At 38.5% G+C, this 23,054-nt stretch overlaps 1 protein-coding gene across 3 annotated transcripts in view; it reads right to left on the minus strand.

Moving 5' to 3' along the window:
• The window catches only part of KDM7A (lysine demethylase 7A), an 82,373-nt gene that overhangs the window by 48,762 nt on the left and 10,557 nt on the right, over positions 1 to 23,054 (minus strand). The gene's annotated exons all lie outside the window — the stretch shown is intronic.

Raw genomic sequence — 23,054 nt, forward strand, 5'->3', positions numbered from 1 at the left:
ATAGCTCTCATGATCTCATTCTCTCTCCATTTCCTTTCTCCTCCCTCTCACCCCTATCCTAACATTCTATCAGCCTAGCATTCAGTATTTAGTTAAAATAGGTTTCAAGAAGAAGAGAGAAGTATTTGTAGTCAACCAAAAACTGAGTTCACCTCCAGCCAACCCACAGTAAAAGACATGTAAAGGACATACTTCTGGCAAAAGGAAGATGATCACAGAGAGGTCTGGATGCAAGAATAAAGTGAAAAGCTTAAAAAAGTAATAATAAATATATGGGCAAATTTACCCATGAATATTCCCTACATAAAATAACGTCATGTGAGATTTTAAAATACATAAAGAACTAAAACACATGATACCAGCGCATCTGAATCAGGAGAGAACAAATGGAGTTATAAAGTCCTAAGGCACTTATCCTGGAAGGAGAGGAAAGGTGATGATTAACACTGGACTTCTGTAATAAGAATGCCTATTAGAATCTCTCAGGAGACAACTGAAAGAAAGGAAATAGAAAGTATAACTTCCATACCAGTACCAGCATGGGGACAAAGAATTTATTTTAAAAATCAATTCAAAAAAAGGAGGAGAGAAAAAGAAATGGAGAGACTAAAATAAGGTGAAGTTATAAATTTAAATTTAAATACATAAGTACTGTTAATTACATGTAAATTGGTTAACCTACTCCAGTTAAAAGACACAGGTTACCTGGCTGGACGTAAACACTACAATTCACTGGTTGTAAAAGATACACGTACAACAAGAATACAGAAAGGCTGAAGTAATAGGATGAGCAAATAGTAATTTAAAAAGTACAGCTATATTAAGATTAAGCAACATAAAATCTAAATTAAAAATAGGACATACATATATTCAGTCTAAAAATTTCAATTTCCCAGGAGGCTATAACGGGAACGATTATAGTGGGAGATTTTGAGAACTCTTTCAGTATCTGATAGAATAAGCAAGTAAAACAAAAATGTATGAAATATGTAAGATTTGAACTTTAGGATTAAATAACATGGCCTAGGAACACCTAGGTGGCTCAGTCAAGTTGAGCATCTGACTCTTGATTTCAGCTCAGGTCATAATCTCAGGATCGTAGAATACAGCCCTGAGTTGGGCTCCAGCCCAGCACTGGGCTCCACATGCAAGGAGGGGCCTGCTTGAAGATTTTCTCTCTCTCTCTGCCCCTCCCCTAACTCACATGCATGTGAAAGTCTGAAATCAGAAATTCTCTAGCCACAGTTCAATTAAGCCAGAAATTAATGACAAAAAATGAAATGGAAAATCTTCATATATTTAGAAACTAAGGAATAAACTGCTAACTAACCCATGAGTCGACAGATAAATTTTAATGAAATGCTGAAAATTATCTTGAAATGAGCACTAATAAAAATACTACATAACAGCATTTGTGGGATGTAGAACTTATAAACAGAAATGTATAGCTTTAAATGCATGTATTAGAAAAAAAAAAGGCTGAAATAAACTCAGAAGCATCTACCTGAAGTTATAAAAAGAACAGCAAAATAAACCTTAAAAATAAAAAACAGAACTGATGAGATAGAAAACAAATTATACAATAGAGCACCAAAGCCAAAAATTCTTTGAAAACACAAAGTTGGCAAACCTCTCTAGTGAGTCTAAGAAAGAGGTAAGACATGAATAACCAATACTGAGAATGAGAAGAGGTGCAGAACTATAAATTCTATAGACATTAAAGGTAAAAGAACCTTTGTTCACTATGAAATGAACCATTTTATGCTAAGAGATTAGGAAATATAGATAAGATAGGCAAACTTGAATCACAAAGAAATAGAATATTTGAATACTCCTGTAACAGTTACTTTGTAATTTTAAAAACCGTTCCCCCAACACACACAAATATCCCAGTCCCAGATGGCCTCACAGGTAAGTTCTATCAAATACCCAAGAAGTAATTCCGATACTATATAAAACTTACACCAAAGAATAGGACAAAAAGACTTACTTCCTAACTCATTTGAGGATAGGACAGCCTGATACTAAAACTTGGGATGATACAAGCAAGGAAAATTACAAACCACTTTCATTTATGAGCAAAGATGCAAAGAGCAAGTTTGGTCTACCTCAGGAATGCAAGGTGGTTTTAACTCTAAAAATCTTAATCAGTGAGGGATGCCTGGGTGGCTCAGAGGCTGAGGGTCTGCCTTTGGCTCAGGGCATGATCCTGGAGTCACGGGATCGAGTCCCACATTGGGTTCTCCGCAGGGAGCCTGATTCTACCTCTGCCTGTGTCTCTCTGTCTGCCTCTGTCTCTCTCTGTATCTCTCATGAATAAATAAAATCTTTTTAAAAAAATTTATACATCTATGAAAAAAAAATGAAATTAGGCACCTAATTCACAACAAAAAAATTTACTGCAAAGTAGATTAAAAACCTAAATACACGTGAAAGGCAAACAAAAAGGTTGTAATAAGATAATATGAAAATAGGGGTGCCTAGGTGGCTCTGTCAGTTGAGCATCTGACTCTTGATCTCTGCTCAGGTCTTGATCTCACAGTTGTGAGTTCAAGCCCAGAACTGGACCCTGTGTCAGGCATGGAGCCTACTTTAAAAAAGAAAAAAAAAAAAGATAATATGAAAATATCTTTATGACTTTGTGCTGGTAAGGGCTATCTTAATCAAAACATAAATGCCATGTCCATAAGAGGGAAAAAAAACCTCAGCTAATTTCAATCATACCAGAATAACTTCTGTTCATTAAACTATAAGGAAAGAAAGGATAAACCAGAATGGAAGAAGATGATTCAGTACAGATTACCACCAAAGGAATTATATCTAGACTATAATAAATTCTTACAAATAATAAGGGAAAAAAAGAACCCAATAGAAAAAATGGCCGAAAGACATGAAGAGGCACATCACAAAAGGAAACCCAAGTGGGTAATATACACATGATAAGGTGTGTGACCTCTTTAACAATTGGGGGAAATACAAATTAAAACTGCAATAAAATACCACAATATGCCCACCAGATTGGCTAGTACTAAAAAGTCTGATGACACCAAATGTTGAAGATGATGTGGAAGAGTGGAAACTTGTATACTGCTGGCTGGAGTAATCTAGTACAGTCATTTTGGAAAATAAATTTGCAACAAAACTAAAGAACTGTATTCTATGATCAAGCAATTTCTCTTTAGATAAATATATCTTAGAGAAACTCATGCACATGTGCACCAGGATATCTACCTAAACAGGAATGGTTACAGAATTATTAGTTCCCAACAGTAAAGGGAATGAATCACAGTATATTCTCGCAGTTATAGTATATACAGATACAAAAATGAAAGAACTAAAAGCCCCATGCGATATGAGTAATATGAGTAAATTCTTTTAAAAAAAAAAAGGTTTTATTTATTAATAAGAGACATACAAAAAGAGAGGCAGAGACACAGAGAGAGATGCAGATTTCCCACAAGGAGCTCAATGCGGGGCTTGACCCAGAGCCGGGATCACGTCCTGAGCCAAAGACAGACACTCAATCGCTGAGCCACCCAGGTGTCCCTGAACAAATTCTGTAAATGAGTGATCAGTGTGTTAAAGGAAAAAAAGAGAGAGGGAGAGAATATATACAGTGTATTCTATTCATAAAGTTCAAAATTAGGAAAAGCTGAACCACAGTGCTTAGGGATTAAACTATAAAGGAGAGCAAGAAAGAGACAGATCATAATAGTAGGATCAAGGTTTCCTCCAAGGGAGCTGCAATCTGGAAAGGTGTGTCTTGGCATCCCGGGTGGTTGTTATATGTTTGGTAATTATTCATTAAACGGAAGATTTATGTTTCAAACACTTTTTTGCGTTATTCTGTAAATTAAAATGCTTTTAAGGATAAAATTCTATCCTATTTTTTTACAACCATGTAAAAAAATTAAGCAAACAAAATCCTTAAAATGTAGCAATCTAACAACTATAACAAAATATTAAAAAAAAATCTTAGAGATATCCAGATATCCCAAAACAAGCCTACTTTCCTGTGTGAACTCCATCCAATACATCTGCTACCATAAGGTCTTTGAGAAGCTGAGCAGAGCTCACTGCAACTAAGTCAAAAATGTCAAAACCAGTTGTCAAAAATAACATGACACTACCATTCAAATATTCAATTAGTGAAATCAAGTAAATGCAATTCACTTTTGAGTAGAACCGAAACTTGCTTTATTTGTCCAATTTAAATGTATTTCATTTATATCCATAGAAAGCAAAAGGTGAATATGCTGTTTAAAAACCTAAAAAGTTTATTTTTTAACTGAAAGACTATCGATTTCCAAATCAATAAAATAAACCCTATGTAAAAGCACATTTACATAACATGTCCTAGGCCCACAGTTTCTTAAGCCCAAAAGGGTGTCTACAATCCAAAGAAAAGGTTAAAAATTATTGGGCAGAGGATCCAAACTTCCAAATTTCAAAACTTATATACAAACTACAGTAATCAAGACTGTGTGGTGCTAGCATAAGAGACATACAGGATGCAACAGAATTGAGAACCCAGAAATAAACCCCCATGTTAGCATCAATTGATTTTTGACAATGCCAAGACTATTCAATTGGTAAAGAACAGTCTTTTCTACAAATATCCTCAGGCATATAGATATACAAAAGACTGCATCTGGACCTCCACCATACACATATACAAAAATTAACTCAAATGGATCATATATCTAAATATAAAAACTAAAACTATAAAACTCTTAAAATAAAGCATTGGAGTAAATCTTCATGGCCTTAAATTGGTATCCAACCACAAAAACACAGGAACAAAGGGGGAAAATTGATAAATTGGACATCACACTATAGCCTGGAAGTTTTTGTTTTCTCAGCTTAGTCTGCTGTGAGAAAATCAGCTGAGTATAGAAAGTGTGAGAAAAGAAAGGTGTGAGGTGTGAGGAGCTAGGAAAAAAAAAGTATCAACTCATTGATCTGAAGAATAAAAGAGCAAGAAACACCGAAATATTGCCAGGCAAGGTTGACAGTCCACCTGTGGTCTGTGATCAGAATTTCCAAATGATGAAATCACTTCTGCAGTTGTGTGGTATTTTTTTCAGCAATGTTCAACACAGGCCCAAGGAAGAGACTGGGTCTGTCCGGAATTGGGGTTTTGTGGACAAAGACTAGAAAGAGAGTTGAGGATATTTACAAGGAAGTTAATATAATGATGGTCCCGGCAATCCAAGCTGCTGGATGAAGGGGCATGAAGACAGAGGAAGGTAAGAGGTAAATAAATGTTGGGGGAGGTCTCAAGGTGTTCCTATCACGGACTCAGTGGAGGCCTTAAGCCAGTGATCTGTAAGGGGATTATCCTCAAATAGTGGAATGTGCAGAATATGAAATATCCAATGTAGTATATTCCTTAACAGTGGTAAGTTCTAAGTGTAATAAAAGCAGGCTAAGATGGAGCAAAGAAAAGGTCATGAGAAGAGTGAGATGTGTGAGAGCAATCTTTATTCAATGAGAGCTCCAAACCAAACCTCTCTTGGTTCATTAAGTGTGAGTAGTGGGGGCTGCACTTCAACCAGAACAGAAACCCAAAGCCACAGAGCCAACTGGACACTTCCAGAAACTCGGATTTGTTTCATCGTAACTTAACTATGGTCACATTCCTTACTCTTAAAAAGTGATGGCTAAATTAAGTAAGAAAGCAACGTTATATGCGTCCTGAAAAATCTAAACCAGTATGTAACATAAACTCATCTATCAATATCTAAGATATATAAAGAAAGGTGACTTCCACAAGGCTTAGGGAAGAAAAGAGAAGATAGGAACATTCGAATTAATTCAGGACACTTTGGGCAAAACTCAGCTAATAATCCTCAAAGGTCCCTGGTTCCTCTCCCCAGCATCTACTCTTTACTCCCCCACCCCTGCAAACAATGTCCCCTCTTATACTAAAATGCCAGTGATGTCTTCAGGTTTTGACAAGTATAAACATTTTAATAATATTTATTTTAAAATTTCTGACTTTAGGGACGCTTGGGTGGCTTCAGCAGTTGAGCACCTGCCTTCAGTCCAGGGCTTGATCCTGGAGTCCCAGGATCAAGTCCCACATCAGGCTCCCTGCAGGGAGCCTGCTTCTCTCTCTGCCCATGTCTCTATCTCTCTCTCTCTGAGTCTCACATGAATAAATAAATAAAATCTTTTAAAATTAATTAATTAAAAATAATAAAATTTCTGAATTTAATAGTAAATTCAGTATACTAATTTTTGACAACAGTAAATTGATAAATTAGTAAATATTTAAAACTTTAATCATATAAAAGATAATTTTAGAAAGTAAAATTGAATTTAAAAATTAAATGTTCCTAAGCCAAGAAGTTTATTTCAGATCTTTGAAGGGCACCAAAAGGAACTACTAAATATATTTCAGTTTCTCTCCCAGAGGGAAGAATAAATAACTTGTCCCACCCCTCACCCTACATTAAAAGAATTCTAGAATTACTATAACTTTAACAGCAAATATAGGAGGACACAAAAAATGCAAAATTCTGAGAGCAAATTTTATAAGAATCACTTTCAACCCATTAGTCTTTCTTACTCCCTTTCTCTTATAAAACTTTCCTTCATATACAAATCACCCTACTCTTTCCTAATAACAAAATGTTCAATGTTTATTAGACCAGTGCGTGTACTTTTCTGTGTTGGAGGTGGTTTTCTTCAGGGGTGACAATCTGACCTTTGCTGAATAGCTTCCATCTATAGAAGAACAGCCCCACTGCCATTTGGTGAGTGGGACAGTGACAACTTTAGCACTTTCTATTGTCTTAATCTTCTGAAATTGTTGCTTAGCTGGCTTTTTTTTTTTTTTTTTGGACACTTGACAAGAACAGAATTGAATTAATGACTAACCAGAATTCCGTAGGATCTGCCAAACATTCTCTTTTTTCCTCTTGGATAATGCTCCCATTTATATTCTCTACTCTTGTTGTTGGAAGAGTGGGTGGCCAAATTCTTTAAGATCTTACTGTCCTGTGGGCTTCATTAGATATTCCTCTGGCTTCAAATTCTCTCCCCATTCTTCACCAAGCAATCCACACTACCTAGAGTCTTCAAAGCCCAACTCAAATTCCAAATCCTTGGTGAAACTTCACTGGATCACCCACAGAAAGTCCTTGACATTTTATTGATATACATTTCTACATATTGATATTGAGCTATTTTATATACTTTTTCCTGAACTGAGCTCAAGACTTCTCTCAGTACCAAGTACAGTGTGCTCACATCATGATCCCAGTAAACTTCTACTGATTATTAGTTGTGCAGAAAATCTATTTGAAAAGCAATACATTGTGGTAAAGCTACAAGCAACTTTTATTTTTAAAGTTCATTCAGCTTAAATTTTTTTAAGAATTTGGTACAGGAACTAAAGGCAACAAATGGTAAAAAGCGAAAGATCTTTCAACATAAGAATTAGTAGATTTCTCATCCTTCCTTGGATGATAGAAGGCTATAGTAATGAAACTTATTCATTTAAAATTTTCATTCCTTAAGAAAGTTTTGCCTGGGTATCAAAAGTCCACCTTCTTACCCAAAGCATCAAACTGCTGACTGCAACCTCCAAAGCCCCACACTAACGTGATCAGAAGGCAGGCACTAAACCGCTGAGCCACCCAGGGATCCTCTGTTTTCAATTTTTTAAAAATGTTTTCAATTTTTTTATTAATTTTGATGGTTGAATTCTCTGGAGTCAAGTCTGCCTATGTTGGAATCCAGCCTACTCTACTTAGTAGTTGTGTGAGTTTGGGCAACTTAACTGTTTTTTGTCTTATCTGTAAAGATGGAGATAATGGTATTTGTCTCCCTCAAAATGTTAATAAAATTAACACACATAAAATGCTTAGAATGAAACAGAACATTGGTTTTGCTGATCCAGAAACCTTATTTTGCTAACCAGTATTAGCTTAATAGGCTGATGTTCCTACTGAAAGTAAAAGAATGCCAATAGGCATTTCCACTTTTAAATTACGTTTTGTGGGGTATGTTAGCCCTATGATACTTTATTACCAAATATCAGCTAAAGTAAAAATTTATAATTTGCATATAGGAAAATCAAATTGGTAATTAATAAAATTAACTCTGTGGTTCTGAAAAAGTCCAACTTCTGTTATTTTCTTGCTGACATATAAAGCTATTTTCATAAATTAAGTGCTTTTGAGTGTGGCATATTTCAACTTTTGCGAAGATTCTATTTTTGACACGTTAAGGCTATTTATTGGCATATTATGTGCTTTACCAATTTTAATGAGGGTTTTGCGTAAAGCGCATACTCTGAACCAAATTCCTTCAGTTCATAAAATCAGAAAATTAGACAATTTTTCCACCTCAAACAGCTGGCTTATGCTTCCTACTGTTCCAGGGTTGCCCAATTTATTTCTGACCAGCTGACAGAAACACGTATGTTACCAAGGAATTGAACAAAGAACATGAGAGAAAAATAGGGGGTTGAAGAACCAACAGGTGTGCTCACTGGTACAAAATGTACCTCGCCACTTAAAATTCAAACTTTTTGTTAACAAGTCTTCTAATAAAACTTGTTTCAAGGTGGTAAATTTGTGAAATACACACACAAATACATTTTAAATGCTGATACATTACACTTTAAGATTTTAATTTATTTATGGGGGGCGGTGGGCAGAGACCCAGGCAGAGGAAGAAGCAGGCTCCCTGCAGGAGCCCAATTCAGGACTCAATCCCCAAACCCTGGGATCAGGCCCTGAGCCAAAGGCTCAGCTCAACCACTGAGCCACCCAGGCATCCCAACACTGTTTGCTTCTTGAGTGCAAAAAACACCCTTCTGCTTGTCACTGTGTGACATCTAAGTACAGAGTAGGCAATGTAAATATGGTAAATGGATTAAATGGATCTTTACAAATAAGCACAAATAAACTGTTCTCTCATGAAGGCAATATTTTCTATTAGAATGTTCTAAAGTAAGGAAAGGTGCTTTAAATTTCTGAAATACCCAAAGAACTAAACATATTTGTCTTTCACCATCCTGTGGTCATTCCACCAGCCATTCAACCTCTTAAGCTAATACTCTCACTTCTCTTTGGCACCCTACTTTCTACCTGTCTGGCTCCATATGAGGTACGTCTGTAGAGACTAAGGGGAACTGTAATGCAAACGATGCCCAGAGGATATGCTATTTCATGGAGATAGATTATATTTCTATCTTTACCAGTGAAACAGCAAACAAATGCTGGCCCCAAAATGAATTATGTGAAAATGTAAGAACCCTCTAAATTATCTTAGGGGAGAAAATACTTGCCATGTTGATAAAGGATAAACAGTAGCAATTTCACAGAGGTTTGCCCCACAATGTTCTTAAGTCACCAAAGGAAGAAATTTAAAAGTATGTTATCAGTATGCATATTAGTATGCGCTTCTGCCTTAATGTATTTTTGACTGATAAATTTTACCTAATAACCATAACAAGAATCATTATGTAAAAATTTGCTCTAAAGCAACCTGAATCTAGAAGTACATGAAATGTTTGCTGAGTCTAGTTCCTTGCTATGAAATGCAAGACTTTAAAGTATTAACATTTCAAGAAAACTTTTTCTGAACTCTGTTAACATTTAGACTATTTGTGGCTCCCAAACCTGGCTGTGCAACAGAAGCCCCTGTAGAGCTTTTATAAGCTGCTAGGAAGCAGCTTTTCAAAAGAATGAGGAAGCTCTGTAAGAAAAGATAGAGAAAGATCTTTAAGATATGCTGGAAAGCCAGGTGCAGAACAGTCTGTATAACATGCCCCCACCCCCAACCAAGAACGTGTGCATGTTTGCAAACCCATGCTGACCGTAAGTCTGGAGCAATACACAAAAAATTAGTGAAAGTGGTGCCTCAGGGAAAGAAACTGAAAATGGATGCAGAATGGAGAGGGAGAATTGCTTTTTACCATAAAACCTTCTGTATCTTTTGTCCTATGCATTGCTTATTTCTAAAAAGAAAAACACATTCTTGAGCCCCACCTCAGATCTACAGGGAGAAGTTAATGGGTGGGACCCAATAATCTTTATTTTTAACAAGTTCCCCAGGTAATTCTTTTGCAGCCAGCTCAGCAAAGAAATGGTATTTGGGCACAGAGGCCAGCACAATACCTTACTCTCAGTTGTTTCCTATGAGAACTCTGTGATTTCAACCAGACTCTAAGTTCCTTAAACACAGAGTAATATTTAATAATTCAGAATTTCCTATCCTCCACAGAATTACCTGAAGTTGGTTACATAAGAGATGCTCACGAAATATTTACTGATGGACACAAAGCAGGAATTCCAAGCACATCTAGGAGGCATTATTAGTTTGGGCTACTATCCTGAAGCTTGTTTAAATATGAATTTTGCAAATATAGGGGTAAAAAAATGGATGTGAGGGAGAAAAAAATAAATAATTGATGAATTTTTCTTTTGAGATCTTATTTTGAAATGTCCATAGTTTATGGCAATGCAAAAGAATGCAGTATTCCTATTTAGGTTCAGTCACAGGTATAATCCCATTGTACGGAAAGGGTCCCTATTTGTTACAGATTTTTATATTATGACCACTTATTTTGTTTTCCTTTCATGTAGCTCCTAAGTGTCCCTATTTTGATTTCCCAAATAGAGTATCTATTTAAAGAACAGATTAAATAAATAATAAATAGAAGTAGATTTTTAAAGATGAACCAACAGCCATCAGAAACATTTCAAGCCAGTTGACAGTCCTATTTCCCACTGTGAATATGGGAAAAGGAAAGCTATATTCCTAGGGTCTAATGACACTTACAGAAGATTTAATATATTCAGGACTAAGAGATCACACCCTAGGATAAAAGATAACAGCAAGTCATAAACTTTTACATTGAAGACACTCAGTGATAAGTCAGCTACAAAAAAACAGGAGTCAATGCAAACACATCTATTCCCTTCATAACCCTTCTCCTCCTGTAAAGTCTTCAGTGCCAGCATCTAACAGCAGAGACCACATTCTACCCTAAGCCAAGAGAAAAGATTACTATTAGAGAACTTCTAGTGACAGAGTCTAAAGTAGCATTCTGAGGGGGACCACTAACATCCTTAGTAAGCTTCTTCATTTTCAGTGATGGATGGATGAACTGGAATAGGGCTTTGGACCATGGAAAGCTTGACATAATTCAAAAGAAATATCCCTACATGGAATTCCATATATTACCCAGAAGATCTGGGAGAACTTCAATTAAAAATCAGAAGTATCCATCAAAAGTGAAATGGGGGCACCTGGGTGGCTCAGTCAATTGAGCATCTGGCTCTTGATTGCAGCTCAGGTCATGATCCCAGGTCCTGAGATCAGGCCCCTGTGGGGCTCTGTGCTAAGCAGGGAGTCGGCTTGAGGATTCTCTCTCCCTTTGCCCCCTGCTCAAATAAATAAAATAAATCCTAAAAAGGAGGGGGGGGGGTTGGGGGAAATGGGTAGTCCTGAGTTGTCTAGAAAAGCTCAACAGTAAAAGACTGGACCATCCTATTTCAAAACATACAAGTAGGGTAATTTAAAACATAAAATTTGCCTTGACTAAGTTTCTCTGGCTGTGTATCTTGAGTCTCTCAAATGGCATCAGTGTTAACATTCCTTCTATCAGTTATTTATTATTCCATTTATGCACAATTTATTTTTTTTAATTTATTTATTTATGATAGTCACAGAGAGAGAGAGAGAGAGAGAGGCAGAGACACAGGCAGAGGGAGAAGCAGGCTCCATGCATCGGGAGCCCGATATGGGATTCGATTCAGGGTCTCCAGGATCGCGCCCTGGGCCAAAGGCAGGCGCCAAACCGCTGCGCCACCCAGGGATCCCTATGCACAATTTAAATTACACTTCCAGAACCATCAGTTTTTGTTTCTGCTGCACTTTCACCTTTATTAGCACTTCCTCTTTTGATAACCCGGTTTTGCGATGTGTCATGTGGGTTTATCACTGAGAGACAATGAAGCAGCACAACAACATGCTTTCCTGTGTATGAACTGAAGAACAGATGCACACCTGGTTATTTACAAACAGATTCGTTGACCACATATGGGAGAGCTGGTAGCAAAGTTTGTGCTTTATGCAGTTAACATATCATGGTCACTAAAATTTGAATTATATTATTGGGGAACTAGTGCTATTTAAGTAGTGCTGTCTTAATAGAAGAAGAAATATGTATTTGGTCTTTGTCCCTAGTTCCTAGCAGAGTGCAGAAAACCCCTGTTAATTTCCTGATAAGGGTGAAAAGTAAAGCCTTTTGTTATTCATAACAAGCCACTTTCTATGGAGCCTGAGTTTATGCTAATGGAGGGCTTCAAGATGGGGACTGGTTGCCAAAGGAGCCAACCATGGGACCACAGGGTTGTAACTTTTAGCCCCACTCCCAACTGCAGAGGAGGCCAGGATAAGTACCAGGAACTGAATTAATCACTAAGAGCCAACGGTTCAATCAGTCATGCCTACGTAATGGAACCTCTATAAAAATGAATGGGTCTGGAGCCCTTTGGGGTTGGTGAGTGCATTCAGGTGCCAGAAGAGTGGCACATCCCAAACCCCAACAGGACAGAATCTCCTACATGTGGGACTCTTCTGGATCTCACCCTAAGTACCTTTTCATCTGGCTATTCATTTGAAACCTTTATGATATCCTTTATAATAAACTGATAATACTGTTTCCTTGGGTTCTGTAAGCCATTAGAGCAAATTATCAAACCTGAAAGGTTCGAACAGAAGCATAGGTTACCTAGGAACCCACTATTTGTGACTGGTGTCTGACATAGGGAGACAGTCTTGTGGGACTAAGCCCTTCAGGACCAAACCTTAAGTGAGTTCTGCACTAACTCCAGGTGGTTACTTTGAGAATTGAATTAAATTATAAGACACCCAGCTGGCATCTGCAGACAACTGGGTAATTGCTTAGTGCGGAAAATCCACACATTTGGTGTTAGAAGTGTTTTAAGCAGAGAAACAATTTTCCTTTACATGGTAACTGAAATCTGTGCATATCGGAACCATGCTAAGTGAGGACTGCCTGAAGAGCATTCTCCAAAAGAGCATTTCTTAAACTGTCCCACAGGAGGTAAGGTTACTCACAGAACAATTCCATAGTCAAATAAGACCGCATAAGAATCAAGACACACCATCTCACTAAGCCTAGCCACCTGAGGGTCTTCTGGGTAAAATTACCTATGTGCCACGACTACCCTTATTCACCAGGCAGAGCTTCTGTCCCAGGGTAATAAGAAGTCAAAGCAAAAAAAAAAAAGAAGTCAAAGCAACTATCCAGCTTCACAAGCACTCTGACTTTAAAAATTCTAACCTTAAAAAAAAAATAAAAAAAAATAAAAAAAAATAAAATTCTAACCTTGCCTGCCAGATCTATTTAAATGACACCTGCTAAATCCCTTTTGCATAGCTTGACTCCACTCCTGGCTAGGCTCATCCTGTCACACAAATGTATCAAAATGACAGAGCAGGTAATTTAAGAAGACCTGTTGTCTGTTTCCCCACTGAAATCTTAAGTTTCTCTCCAGTTAAGAAAACACAGAAAATCAGAAGCAGTATGTAAAAAACAGCAAGAAAGTACAGCAAGGAAGGAGATGAAACACTACCAATAAATACCTCTGGTCTGGGGCAATTTAGTACACACACAGTCCGACACAGGCCAGCAGCCCATACCTACAGCAAACTAAGGTGCACGACACTTAGTCATCAAAATTAAATAGTGCAATATTCTCTGTGAAAGCGTAATATATCCACCAATATCCTTCTACAAATAATTGACATAAGAGGAAGTATATCTCCTGAGCAACTTTTCTGAGGACATTCAACCACATCTCACAAGGAGAATCTTCAGTTATAGGAAAATTTTATTCCAGCAGACCACATCATTCCTCAAAGATGCCAACGTGATTGCTATTTTGTGTATGCTAATTAATCTGTAAAATGTTAACACTTCATCCCAATTGTACCCATGCTAAAGGTTACTTCCAGTACATAGAATGTTTCTAGCATTTTGAAAAAGAAGGGATTCGAAAAGAATAAAGAAGGGGAGAAATAAAACAGTAGCAAATAGTTCCAGAGTAAAATCATATCATATATAAACTTAGGGCACGATATCTTTTCCACGTAGCAGGACCAGAAAACTATTCAGAGGTAGGTAAGTAAGCAGCCTCCATAGTCTACTCTGCAAGTCATGTCCCTGGTGCACCTACAGGGATTGCATCTACGCAGATACAAGAAAATGAATGCACACTTATTATAGTCATTAATATGCATATATGACCATCAAGTAAAAAATCTGCTATTTCATAAAGGGAATCCACATTCTACTTTCAAACCCAGTATCTCTCACTTATGATCCTTCTTCTCATTAATAATTTTCTACTGCTTTAGGGTGGAAGTCTCCAAGAAGCAGATCCTGATACACAAATCTGAGTGCAGATGCTCACATGGCAGGTGATCCCTGGTAGCACTAGTAGAGAAGTGTAAAAGTGAGACAGAAAGAAGCCATAATGCATATGTACCCTAATGAGCATTTACCCCTTTGGGGACATCTGGAAGACTATGGAGAAGGGGCATGGTCCGACCCAAGGGAAGAAGAAGCTAGGTTATTTATCCGGTTTCCCAAAAGACAATGGTTGATGGCTATCCTAGGGGCATTACCTTCCCAGCACCTCCAGCCTGCTTCAAATACAAGGTGCTGAGCTCCTACAGCTGGACAAGGTCCTCAGGCCAAGTCTCAAGTGCTTTCAGCAAGAAGTCCACAAGAGATAGAGACAGAAATAGAGAGGGAGGGGCACCTGGATGGCTCCGTTGGTTAAGCGGCTGCCTTGGCTCAGGTCATGGTCTCAGAGAGCCGCACGTTGGCTCTGTGCACAGAGGGAAGCCTGCTTCTCCCTCTCCCTCTGCCCTTCCCCCGCTCATGCATGCATGCTCGCACACACGCGCTCTCTCTCAAGTAAACAAAATCCTTAAAAAAGAAAACAAAAAAAGAAAAGAAACAGAGAAGCCAGGAGGAAAAGGGAGGTGCTCCTACAGAGCCTGCTACATAGGTAAAATTCCAGTCTAGCCAAACTACTGTGCATACCTACTTAACTTGTTCATTCTTTGTATACTACATATGCTCATCTTAATACTCATTATGAGGGATCCCTGGGTGGCGCAGCGGTTTGGCGCCTGCCTTTGGCCCAGGGCGCGATCCTGGAGACCCGGGATCGAGTCCCACGTCGGGCTCCCGGTGCATGGAGCCTGCTTCTCCCTCTGCCTGTGTCTCTGCCTCTCTCTCTCTCTCTCTCTCTCTCTGTGACTATAATAAATAAATAAATAAATAAATAAATAAATAAATAAATAAATAAATAAATAAATAAATAAATAAAATACTCATTATGAAAAAGAAATACTCATTGTGTTCACCCTTCTCCATCATTACTTCTCCACTGTCTCTAGGATAAACATCGAACAAGTATATACATAAAATACGTATCATGAAGTTAACAGGGGTAAACAGGTATGGATTAAGTAAATAATAGTAACATGTAATAGTAATTAGTAAACAATATTTAACATTTATTTCCTGAACAAAAATTAAAGTTGTCCAATTTGATGAGGAAATCCGCAATTGTGTAAGGGGGAAGAACCATCACTGGACCTCAGCCATTCTCCGGAAGGAAAAATAACCATTCCTAGTGACATGTTATATATCAGTTCCAGAGATGTACATAAAATTGATGACTTTTCAAGACAAATTTTGTTCCACTACCAAGAGCAGTCTCAGCTCTGGGCTGAGCTACCATGAATCGCTTATGAGCCTGGACCGTCGTGTAGAAGAATGAAGACGTGGAGCAGATGGAAAGAGGGCAATCTTTTAGACAAAAGGGATTAAAATATCTATCTTAAGCAAAGTTCCACAGAGAAAAGTAGCACTTCAGGAACTATTTTTAAATGAAGGAAGAAATCATGGTGATGACTAGGGAATTTCCAGAGACTTGTACTTAAGAGGAAAGTGCTACACTAAATTACATTTATGTATCTGCGTGCATGTGTGTAACAAGGGGGATGAGGAAAGGGAGCATATAGAAGGGGGGAGGTGACTCTGAGAATGAGAGAAGAAAACAAAAGAAGCAAGGATAGGGTACAAGAGATTAGGTCGCAAAGAGACCCCTAGAGGGCAATGTCCAATGTGGGAGGTGAGAGCAGGAAAAAGAAATATGAGCAGGTGGAGGTACCAGCTGTAACACTGGTTTATTATTTAGCAGCCATAACACTGTATGTGGGTAAAAGACACACTTAACACCATCTTCCTTCCTTCAAGGGATAAACTTCATACTGTAAACGAACCCAAAAATGCCTTCTATGACTCAGCCATTCACTCATTCAAGCACTATCAGGACCCCTGAAATATAAAAATGACAAAACCAAAAAACCAAATGTCTACACTCTTGAAGCTTACACTTTATCTGGAAGAAACAGAAAAACAAACAAGTAGCTATACCATAGATGTCTGATAATAACAAGTGCTACAGAGGAAGAAGTGTCCCAGAGGCTAAGGGATTTTCTATTTTCTATCAGTTAGGGAAGGCCTGGCTGAGAAAACCTAGAGAAGTGTGGGAACAGGCCCTGGGGTATCAGAGGAAAGTGGCTCTAAGCAAAGTAAAAGCAAATGCAAGAGCCCTAAGGCAAGCCTGACCCCTGTGCAGGAAACAGAAAACAGGCTGGTACAGCTGAAGCATGGGGGTGGGGTGGCAGGGTGGGGGGAAGCAGGGGAGGTGACATCAGAATGCATGGAAGACCTGCAGGTCCTTAGGGGCCACAAGAAGGCTTTTACTCTGGGTGAGATGGGACTCTCTGCAGGGCTTCCTACCCAAGAGTCACCAGACTTAACTGACAGTTTTATTTTTATTTTTTTTAATAAATTTTTTATTGGTGTTCAATTTACCAGCATACAGAATAGCCAAACTGTGGAAGGAGCCACAGTGTCCATCGAAAGACGAATGGATAAAGAAGATGTGGTTTATGTATACAATGGAATATTACTCAGCCATTAGAAATGACAAATACCCACCATTTGCTTCAACGTGGATGGAACTGGAGGGTATTATGCTGAGTGAAGTAAGTCAGTCAGAGAAGGACAAACAGTGTATGTTCTCATTCATTTGGGGAATATAAACTCACAATTTTAAAGTGTCACTCTGGTTTCCGTGCTAGCAGGAGGGCGAGCAGTGAGAAAGCTCCTGCAATAATCTCAACTGATACAAGGGGAGGGATGTGAAGGGATGAGATTACGAAGGTAAGCCAACAAGATTTTGCTGAAGAACTTAATGTAGATTCTAAGAGAAGAAATAAGGATGGCGCTGAAGATTCTGGCCTTGGAGGAGCTGCCATAACCAGGGCAGGGACGACTGCAGGGGGAGGAGCGCGGCTGGCTGCCGGGAGGAGAGCTCTGGCTTCCGCTGTGGACGCGCTAGACGACAGGATGACTACTGCTCATTCGAGCAGAGACATAAATTTGGCAATTACCTATTCAAGAGGAGAGCTCAGGAGAGAGGTCTCTGAAGGAGATAAAAATTTAGGAATCATCCACATACAGACGACAGCTGAAGTCATGGGATCAGATAAATGCTAGAAAACTAGAGAACTACTGAGAACTAACCCTGCAGTCCTCCCACGTTAAAAGATCAGGGCGATAAGAAGGGACTGCAATGAGAAGCGAGAAGGGAAGAAGTGAAGCTGGAGAAAAACCAGCAGAGGGATTCCCCCAGAAGCCACAAAGGGGAACTCCCTGGTCACTCCAACAAGACTGCTACCACTCAGTAGTAAAGATGAAAGTCCGTCCAACTGGGTTCAGAGAGAATGGACCTTAATTAGAAAAAAAAGAGATAGAGGGGCACCTGGGTGGCTCAGTCAGTTAAGCGCCTGCCTTCCACTCCGGTCATGATCCCAGGGTCCTGGGATCCAGCCCTGCATGGGGCTCCCTGCTCGGAGGGGAGCCTGCTTCTCCCTCTCCCTCTGCCTGCCGTTCCCCCGCTTGTCCTCTCTCACTCTCTCCCAGATAGATAAAATCTTAAAAGAGAGACAGAACAAAAACAAAACTGGAGACAGTACACGTGGGACACTTCTTTTGATGAATTTTGCTATAAAGAGAGTAAAGAAATGGGACTGCAGATGAAGGGAGAATGTCAGAACAAGGATGTTTTCTTTTTTTTAATGAAGGTTATATACTATTTGCTAATGAGAAAAAAAATATGGGGGGCAAGGGTGCAATTATTGAAGCCAGGTACCTGAATAAACAAAAGGGAATGGGTTCCAATATATCTAAAGATAATTCCCAATGACTTGCCAGTTTCCTTTTCTTTCTGAAGCTACATTTCCAGAAACTTTCTAACTCTGAAAATAGATCTGATCTCTGCATACTACAGCAAACTTTGGCAACTGTATCTCACATATAAATGGCTGAATGCAAGATGTGCAGCACTGACACTTCAAAAACAATGATTAGACTAAAAAGTACTAAAAAGAAAATAATATCCTTTATTTCAAGAATACATGCTATTTTGCAAAAACAGATAGGCTACCTGTACTCATTTAGGGATTCCTTTTCACAGGGTGTGTATATACCCTCTCGTTACTTTTTACTGATCTAGCTCAAGGTCTCCCAGAGCACAGAGTTACGCATACCTGGAGGAAGAGGAGTCAAGAAGGCTTAAAGCCCGCTAGGAGGATGGTACATCTGAGAAAGTGATCTTCGAGTCCCCTCATCGTGCAGAATAAGCTACGGTTGAGAGCAGTTCCACACACTTGCTGGGCAGGCACAGTCACCAATGAAACAGGAAGGAACGCCAGCCGAGCACCCCAGCACCACCCATCACTGAACCTGATGCGATCCAGATCCCAGATGGCACTGTACTGGCAACAAGACTCGTGTATGAGAACTGAAGGCCAGGACAATTTGTCCCGCCGCTGGGCTTCCTGCTGTATAAAGCCATTCTCATTTGGTTAAGTTCTATCCCTTACTTCCCTCAAAGAAAGAAACGTGTATTCTTCCCTGTGTCTGTTACTATCCTTTCATCAATCACCACCAGCCTTCTGACATCTCACATGTACGCATTTTATATGATAAAGACTATCTCAATAAATGCAGCTTTTCTCACAATTATTAAAATATGTGAGCATCACAAACGTGATTTAACAGATAACCTTTATTCAGGACAAAATTAAATAAAAAAAATCCATTCAAAGTTTTTTAAAGAAAAATGCTAAATAAATATTGCATTACAGAGATATATTAGAAACCATGATGGTGGTGATGAAACAAAAAACCACTGATGTGGTGGAGAGGAAGAGCTAGAAAGGGTCACCCACATCCTAACATCACTTGATCTTAAAGTCCTCAGAAGCTTGTGTCTCAAGTCTTCCTATGCTCTGTCCAAAGAGACAAAAGAACTGCTCAGAGCACTGGAACTGGTGAATGACCCATGCAGGAGGCCTGGGGCCAGGAGTAAGGCTGCAAACAAGCACTCTGCAACTGGCAGGAAGTGAGTAAATTCCCTGGGTAGGGTCACACTCCTGAAGAGATGGGCAGCCCCAACAAGGTGATGCCAAGAGAAAGACATATACAAAAGGCTCCGGAGAATCAATTCCAACAAGGGGTTCAAGGAATGAGGACACTGAGAAAAAAGTTTCACCTCAGGGGCTCTGATCTCCCCTACCTCCAGCTGGTTGCCCACAGAGAGGCAAGAACAAAAAAATTAGGGAGCAGAGTCCAGCACTGACTACCTGGCATTTGGATGGATGGAAAAGCAGGTCTGAGGAAAGAATTACCTGAATCAAACAGAAGAGACTCTGCTCTCCAGTAACCATGGGATCTGATCCTTTGATACACAGAAAATAAGGACAGGCTAGCAAAAAAGTAAAGAAAGTGATTCAAGGAACAAGGCACACAGAAATTAGCTTTAAAAAAAGTACTGAAATAGAAGGAATGTAAGAGAGAAATATGACTCAGACCCGTGACAAGTTAAATTAAGTAAAAAGACTTAAATTCCTCTAATCTGCAGATAAAACTATTTATACCCCAAGATTCCTTCAAAAAGTGGAAAAGTAAAAAGGATGGACCACATGTCTCCAGTGTAGTGTGTGTGATAGGTGAGGCACTGCGGGAGTTCACAGAGAAGAGGAAAAACCCATGACCCCACAAAGCAGTCTCTGGGGGAGAAGGCTCTTATGTGGTCACCCCAGAGTCTCTGACATCACAGATGGGAAGTGGCCAGAAAGCCACTGCTTCCAGGGTACCTTGTGTCCCATACTTTGTTACTCACTAAACTGCTTTAGGACTTTATCCAACTGATTCATTGTTCTGACTTTAGTTCACAGTGGGGTGTTTTGTTTTGTTTTGTTTTTTTCAGTCTGTGGAGTTCCTGAACAGTGAGAATATCCCCAGGATCTCCAGGCAGATCCCCAGGACTGTTTAATCTTCGTTTTTATATATATATATTAATACTAAAGTATCCATAAGACACTACATAAATCAAAAGAACCAGAGTGGACATCATTCCAATTTCTTTGTCAAACAGTGACCGCTTATCTGACAACAGCTTTTGCACATTAAAAAGAACACTGAATTATCTACAATGGTATCTCCCAGCTTGCACAATGTCGTAATTTAACCGCACATGACGTCAGACTGTTATGATTACTAACTGATAAACAGGAGTCAATACTAAAGGTCTGAAATTTGTGTGTTTTGTGCTCAAGGAAAACTATACTTCTAAATGACAGAAGATAAGTTCTCCACTTTTTAACAAAACATTCTGAAAGTGTTTTACTCCCCCTCCCCAAAATAAAATACAAATGAGATATGTCATTGTATGTTCTTTAACATTGATTTCTGATGTATTAGAATTGGAGATGGACAGTCCTTCCTCGTGGGGGCTGTGCTGTGGAGGATATTTAGCAGCATCCCTGCCCTTTACCTACAAGATTCCAGTAGCAACACTTCTGCCCTCAAAAAAATGTTTCTAGACATTACCAAGCATCTTCTGGTGGGAAGTGAAACCCATCCAGTTGAGAACTACTGCTACAGATTAAAAGACTTACAACATATGAACTAATCACAGTGTGTAGACTATTTGGATCTTGATTCAAGGAGCATAAAAAGTAATGACATTTTGAGACATTTGGAAATTTGAACAATATTTCATGATTTTAAGGAATTGGCAATTACTTCTCATTGTGGTAATAATATTTTTCTAAAGGAGGCCTTATCTTACAGACATATGTGCTGAAATATGCAAATATGCACAAATATAATGATATTGTCACAAATTTGCTTCAAAATAACTAAATGTGGGGTCGCCTGGCCAACTCAGTCAGTAGAGCATGCAACTCTTGATCTCAGAGTTCTAAGTTCAAGCCCCACTTTGACTGTAGAGACTTCTTAAAAAATTAAAAATCTCAAAAAACCAAAAACTAAATACAATAGAAGGAGGAGGGTCAACTGAAGCTAGACTGCTCATGAATCAACAATCACTGAAGCAAAGTGATGGTTAACCTGGGAGTACATTATACTATTCAGTCTACTTTTGTGTATGTTTAAAATTTTCTCAGAAAAACATTAAAGTCAAAACCATCATGTAGCTAGCAGTACTCAGCTGAATGACAAACCAAACCAGTAATTCAATCTTGATAACAATCAACCGATTCCCACTAACCATGAATACTTGTTCCTATACACACAGAGGCACCCAAGCTAATCTACTAAAAGAAAAAAAATCCTCATCTATTTATAAAACAAATTAAAAGAAATAAACTCCCAGGATACCTCAAACCCTTGGGGTTCACAAAAACAGGTTAGAAAATGCTACTTTAGAAAAATTCCTGGATCATCAATGCTTTAAAGATTCCTATTATATTTACATACATATATATACACATTATTTGCTCAGTGTTTTTTTTTAAGATTTTATTTATTCATGAGACACACACACACACACACAGGCAGAGACACAGGCAGAGGGAGGAGAAGCAGACTCCATGCAAGGAGCCCGATGCGGGACTCTATCCTGGGACCCCAGGATCACACACACCCTGAGCCAAAAGTGGACGCTCAACCACTGAGCCTCCCAGGCATCCCTTGCTCCGTGTTTATGTGTTCCTCTACGTCAGTTCTATTTGTCAATTTTTTACACTAAAAATGACCAAAAATAGTATTATTTTTTAATTAATTTATTTATTTATTAAAGATTTTATTTATTTGAGAGAGAGTGCAGGTGGGGGATGGGGGCAGATGGAGAGAGAGAGAAGCCGACTCTCCCCTGAGCTGGACTCAGGGCTCAATCCTGGGATCAAGACCTGAGCAGTCCTTTAACCAACTGAGCCACCCAGGTTCCTCAAGCAGTGGCCATTTTAAAATTTTGATACAGAATAACATTTTTATACTTAGACACAAAGCATCACCAGAATACCACTTAAATATCCAAGTGAAGCATGTAGTGAAAAATATTTTTACCTGAGGCTGTTCACAGCAGCTATCTCCACCACTATTTAATACTGTAAGGGATAGAAGCCTGTGAAATTAAATGTAAGAGAATTCTTGAGGTATTAAGTGTAAGAGAATTCATTTAGAGGCAGAATTGGAAAAAAAAAAATAGCAGAATTGGTAAGGAAGCAAAGAAACCTATCTGCATATGATAGGAACCTCCAGTGAACTGATGATACAGCTAACACTAACAATTCTTTTGGTAAAATAGCAGAAAAGTAAAGTAACAATGAAAAGTCAAATCGTCATATATACGACCAATAACCCAATTAGCAAGCAAATGATAGAGAAAAGCTCATTTATAATAGTAACAAAGAAAACAATATATAGGAATAAACTAACACAAGTGGAAAATCTATAGAAAAAAATTTAAACATATCTGAAAGTCACTAGATTTAAATAAAGAGGCATCCCTGTTCTTGGATAAAGACTCAACATCACAGAAAGTTAATTCTCCCTAAATTAATCTAGAAATTCAATTTAATACCAATAAAATATTGAGAAGCTT

The sequence above is a fragment of the Nyctereutes procyonoides genome, unplaced genomic scaffold (assembly GCF_905146905.1).
Source record: "Nyctereutes procyonoides isolate TBG_1078 unplaced genomic scaffold, NYPRO_anot_genome, whole genome shotgun sequence".
Taxonomy (NCBI): Eukaryota; Metazoa; Chordata; class Mammalia; order Carnivora; family Canidae; genus Nyctereutes; species Nyctereutes procyonoides.